The 5,136-nt window shown below is 46.7% G+C and overlaps 1 protein-coding gene across 3 annotated transcripts in view; it reads right to left on the bottom strand.

The window, feature by feature from the left end:
- NNT (nicotinamide nucleotide transhydrogenase) overlaps positions 1-2,919 on the bottom strand; it is a 91,017-nt gene extending 88,098 nt beyond the window's left edge. The window contains exon 1 of one of the 3 annotated variants that reach the window (XM_023515010.1): positions 2,869-2,919. The gene's annotated coding sequence lies outside the window, so the exon portion shown is untranslated. Of the gene's footprint in view, positions 1-2,349; positions 2,515-2,579; positions 2,646-2,868 lie in introns of those variants that run through there. The other 2 variants (XM_023515011.1, XM_003792967.2) reach the window with 2 other exon arrangements.
- Positions 2,920-5,136: the final 2,217 nt, after the last annotated feature.

Genomic DNA, 5,136 nt, shown 5'->3' with positions numbered 1-5,136 from the left:
ATCCACAAAAGAATGAAGCTAGCTAGCTTTATTAAAGCCCTGTATTGTCCAAATCTGCCACTCACTCACTGTCTGACCTGAACTTCCCTGAGCCTCAGTCAGCTCATCTATAAAAAAAGAGCATAGGAGAGCAGGTTTCTAGGGCCCTTTTAGGCTCTAGAAATGTTATGATTAGATCAGATTTTGCAATGCCTTACAGCTGTAAATCTACTTCATGATCTGAAGTCTGGAACATTTGTCTTGCCTACTTAGAAAATTGTAATTCGATGTTAAACAAATCCCTGGCAGGAGCGTCAGACATCAATAAGGCCAAAGCCCTCAGACAATAATTTCTCTGAAAAGTTCCAGTTGATTCAAGTTATGAACATGCAGGGCAAAAATCAGGAGGTAGTTTAATGGCAGATGCAACTGGTACTGATATTGAAAGAATATCTGAACCATCTTATCATTGTCCAGTACATATTTATACCAACACAGTATTCCCATCTTAATCATCACATTTTCCTCATCCTCACTTTAACAATCTCTTCTCTTTTATTATCCATGTGCTTTTGTGGCTTTGAAGCAAAAAAGGGAGAAATCTTTATAACTCAAAATTAAAAAAGAAAAAGAACAACTTTTTTTTAGTATAGCATTCATGTGGCTGTTTAGTGTTAGTTATTTGGGTTATCTCCCCTGATAGATATTAAATCCTGGAGGGCAAGCACCTGACCTAGAGAGGGAGGACACAGTACTTAAGAGGGTGGACTCTGGATGGGAAGCCCCCACTCTGTCACTTATTAGCTTCATGACCTTGACAAGTCCCTTAACTTCTTCCTGTGGATTTCCTCATCTTTGGAACAGGGATGCTAATAGCACCCACCTCAGAGGATAATTGTGAGGATTAAAAGAACACAGTATCGGGTGGTGCCTGTAGGGCTCTGGCCCAATATGCCACGGGTGGTGGGTTCAAGCCCAGCCCTGGCCAAAACTACCAAAAAAAAAAAAAAAAAGAACACGATGTTTTTATTAGCAGTTATATCCTCTGTTACTTCTGGCCCAGTGCTTTGCACAACACAGAGGAAGTCAATATGTATCTTTTGACTTAATGAATGAGTAACTAGGGCTCGGTAACCTAAGCTTGGGTACCTACTGAGTACGTTCTCCGAGGAGTTTCAGGACATTTCCTTTGAAGATAAAATGTTTGTGTAACCCTGTGGAACACTGATTCTATCAGCAAAGGTAAGCAGCTAGAGCAGCCTGCTGATAAAAAGGTAATCCCAACCATCCGTGCAACAAAATGGTCAAGGTTTGCAAATAAAGGGTGCAGTGAAGAAGAGGGGAGCACTTTAAATAAGAACACGTAAGCCCCACCCACCACTTCCAACAGTCTGTCTCACCAGACTCCAAACTGGTCTCCTAACAACTGCCCCGCACCGTAGGGCGAATAAAGGGCGCCTGCAACAGTAAACAAGTCAGTCTTTTAAAAGTGAGACATACCAACAAGGACACAATACCCTACCCAGGCAAGCTTAGCCTGGCAGGAGAGGTGACCTCGCCCAAAGCCACTGGTGCCATGCCATCTCCTCTCACTGGTGTCACCCCTCCCTCGGCAACCAAACTGCCACGGCTGGCATGTGCACGGGACCGCTATTTATATCCTCCCGCGCAAGTCGATTGGCTCAGGCTGCACAATAGTCATCCCAGCTCTGGAGTTTGAATCAGCTCTGCCCAGCGCGCCCTCCCCCCGCTGCCTCTTCCACCTCGCCAGCCTGGGCCCCTCTCTCGGCGGCAGGAGCTTGCACCCACCACCACAGTCCGCCCCCAAATACACTCCCAACTGTTGCTGGCTATCTCCTGTCTCCACCTGTGAACCCTCTCCAACTCCCTCAAGATTCAAGCCTAATGGGGCGCGGGGGGTGGAGGGCAGCTGCCACCTTTCTGGGTGCAATGTCCCTCAAAGGTCCTCGATGACCTCCCTTTTCACCCCTCCTCTTGCAGGCTGAAATGACCCTGTAAGGGTCTCTCTGGCCCCCCAAAGCTCTAAGATCTGCACGTGCACAGCTGCAGCCTCGTTCCCTGGCCTCTGCGGGGACCTATTTTCCGAACCCACCAACCCACCCACTCCCTTCCACGTCACGCCAGCAAGAGACAAGTAAGGGGGCCAAGGGACATGGTATTTCTTCCGTGTCCAAGCCTCAGGCCTGCGCCCTGAGCCCCTGGCACCGCGGACCCCGCCGCCCTTCTGCTCTTTGACAGCTGTCCTTCTCCGCAGGGGCTGTGGTCCTCGGGGCCCGGGCGCGCCCCCTCCCCAGCTGCGCCCAGGGCGCGCGCTCCGCCGGCCCGCACCGCCAGCGCCGCCGCGCTCACCTGGGCCGGGAGGCAGGGAGGCCGCAGGCTGTAAGCCGCGGGCCGCGAGGGGACGCAGAGCTGGCAGACCCGGGCTCGGGCCCCGCGGCGCTGCGCCTCCAACCCGGAAGAACAGCCCCAACCCCGCGGCGGAGGCGGCCACGTGACGGGGCCCCCACCCCGGCTGGCGCCCCCTTCCCACTGGGCCCCTCCACCCGATCGCCCGCCCTCTCTACAGACAAGAAAGCGACCTTCGCGAAATGCCCCCTTTGAGCTCCAAGGCCGGTTACCCCAACGCGCCCTTCCACTCTTGGTGGCAGCCAAAACCTCTTTGTCTGCCGGGGCCGGAGGCCCCCGCCCCGCCTCCGCGCTCTCCCTCGGCGGGTCCTTGTCAATCAAACCTGGTGCCAAACCCGGCAGCTAAAGTTTTCAGGGATACTTTTGTTTTCTTCCCCTGGGAAACCAGTGACAAAATGTGATTTCCTCTCTGGCGTCCCACCGGACCGAATAAGCGTATAAATATAACCCCACTCTGGGTACCTGCCTTTCCTCCGGCTCTCTAGGAAAAATCAGAACTTCTGTAACTGGGGAGAACCAAAGGCAAGAGGAAGGAGGCAGAGGGGTGGGAAGGCGGGAATGGGGGCGTTATTTATCCCTTCTGGCAGAAGAGGTGGAGTTAAATTCCTCGGAACCGAAGTCAAGGCCCGAAAATTAGCATACTCTGCGTACTTGTCTTCCTGCATCGGAGCCAGCCTAGAGGGAGCAATGTGTGACTGTTAATACGAACATCTAGCAGCTGAAAATACCCTGGTGAACGATGTTAACTTTCCTGACCAGGCCTAGGCTGTTTTCGTTAAAACTGTTAAAGGACTCTGATCTAGCTGCTCTTTCCACGTAGTTCTATCACTTACTCTGCAGGTGTATTCTGACTGAAAGTGGGAGGGATAAGAGACAGAGCGTAAAATGGTTCACCTACTCAAAGCTGAATCATTAAGAAGTCATAATGATTTTTTTACTTAAGGCAAGTCAAAGAATTAATTCACTATAATGACTTCATAATGATTATTTTACTTAAGACAAGTGAAAGAATTATAAATCTAAAGGACATAAGGCAACATGTCTCTCCACAAACATCCAGGCAAGGTAAAAACACTCTCCCTGTCCCGAAAGAGTTCTCAGACGGGAAAGGACACAGCCCCATGTTTTAAACTAATCATGAACCATGACAAATGTAACCATAGAGACAGATTCAAGATGTTGATGGTACAGTGAGGCAGGAGTAGTGAATAAGGATTTAAAACCAAGTTCTTGTTTTAAAACAATACTCTTTGTGGAGGGAAGGGGTTGCTTCTTTTTCATGGTTTAAAAATCGATGTTTCCCAACTGCAGACAGTTTTGTTCCAGATGTCTGGCAATTTCTGGAGACATGTTGGTGGTTACACCTGGAGACGGAAGGCCTCTGACGTGTAGAGGGACAGACCCTCACAAAGCTTTCTCCAGCCCCAAATGTGCTGAAGCTGAAAATCCTCACTTAATCCTCAATGTCATTTAATTTGACTTATCACATAAGAACAAATCCAAAGATGACATACTGCTTTTCACGTTTGAAAATAGTAAATAGTAAGTATGTCATAATTTTAACAATAAATCTATGCTATTTTACATATTGTACATATAATTTGGGCACCATTTCACCAAACATGAAGACGTTTATCATTTGGAAGGTTCTGTTTCAGTCCCTTAAACTCCTATAGATACTTGCGGTGTAGTCATCATACAGGGAGTCCCTGAAGAAAATTAGATTAAATCCCAAAAGTGTGTTTGTAACATAGTTGCTCTGGATCTTACACACTGTTTTGGATAAAATTTTTGTAAAGATTTTATTTTACCCTAGTAAGTTTTCAGACTTGTGTTCCCTATTAAGTTGTCAGAGACCTGCCCATGTGATATCTGCTCCTTCTCCCCTGGCTCTCTTAACCTTTAAACTCTCATCTTAGAATAGCGCCTTTCACATATGCTCAAGTTTTCAGTTACAGATTGTTCTATTACTGGATAATTTTTAGATATTTTAAATTAGACTATATGTCAAAATTTAAACCCTTTGAAATTTAGGAGTCTTTGTAGTCACAGTGCTCAAAAATAGTATTTAATATTTATTAGAGTTCTAAGCTATCAAAAGCAAAAAAGATGAACTCTTTTGGATCTTCTTTAAAGCCTAAAAACCAAATAGGTGCACAATAGCCAAAAATTAAAGTGCAGGCTGAGTCTGAGATAATATGTGATATGATTAAAAACTGAACTCCAGACTCAGCACCCATAGCACAGTGGTTACAGTGGCAGCCACATACAGAGAGGCTGACGGGTTCAAACCCAGCCTAGGGCCAGCTAAAACGACAATGACAACTACAACCAAAAAATAGCTGGGTATTGTGGTAGGTGCCTGTACTCTCAACTACTTGGGAGGCTGAGGCAAGAGAATCACTTAAGCCCAGGAGTTTGAGGTAGCTGTGAGCTGTGACACCATGGCACTCTACCAAGGGTGACATAGTGACACTCTGTCTCAAAAAAAAAAAAAAAAGTGAACTCCAATGAGGACTTGTTACCAAAACCCAGCATCTAGTTAAGACCAGGCCAAAGAGTAGGTATTTTCATTGTGGTTATTATGTTAAACAATTATCAGCAGTTTATTACTTCAGGCTTCCCTTTTATAAATAATTATTAGCAAAGTGAATAGCTCTAAACAGATAAGATTTTTTTTTTTTTCCTAAGAGATACTATCTAGCTGCCCAGGCTGGAGTGCAGTAGCTA

Source organism: Otolemur garnettii, unplaced genomic scaffold (genome assembly GCF_000181295.1).
Source record: "Otolemur garnettii isolate 467f Iridium unplaced genomic scaffold, OtoGar3 scaffold00063, whole genome shotgun sequence".
Classification (NCBI taxonomy): Eukaryota; Metazoa; Chordata; class Mammalia; order Primates; family Galagidae; genus Otolemur; species Otolemur garnettii.
This window is presented reverse-complemented; position numbering and strand designations above follow the sequence as displayed.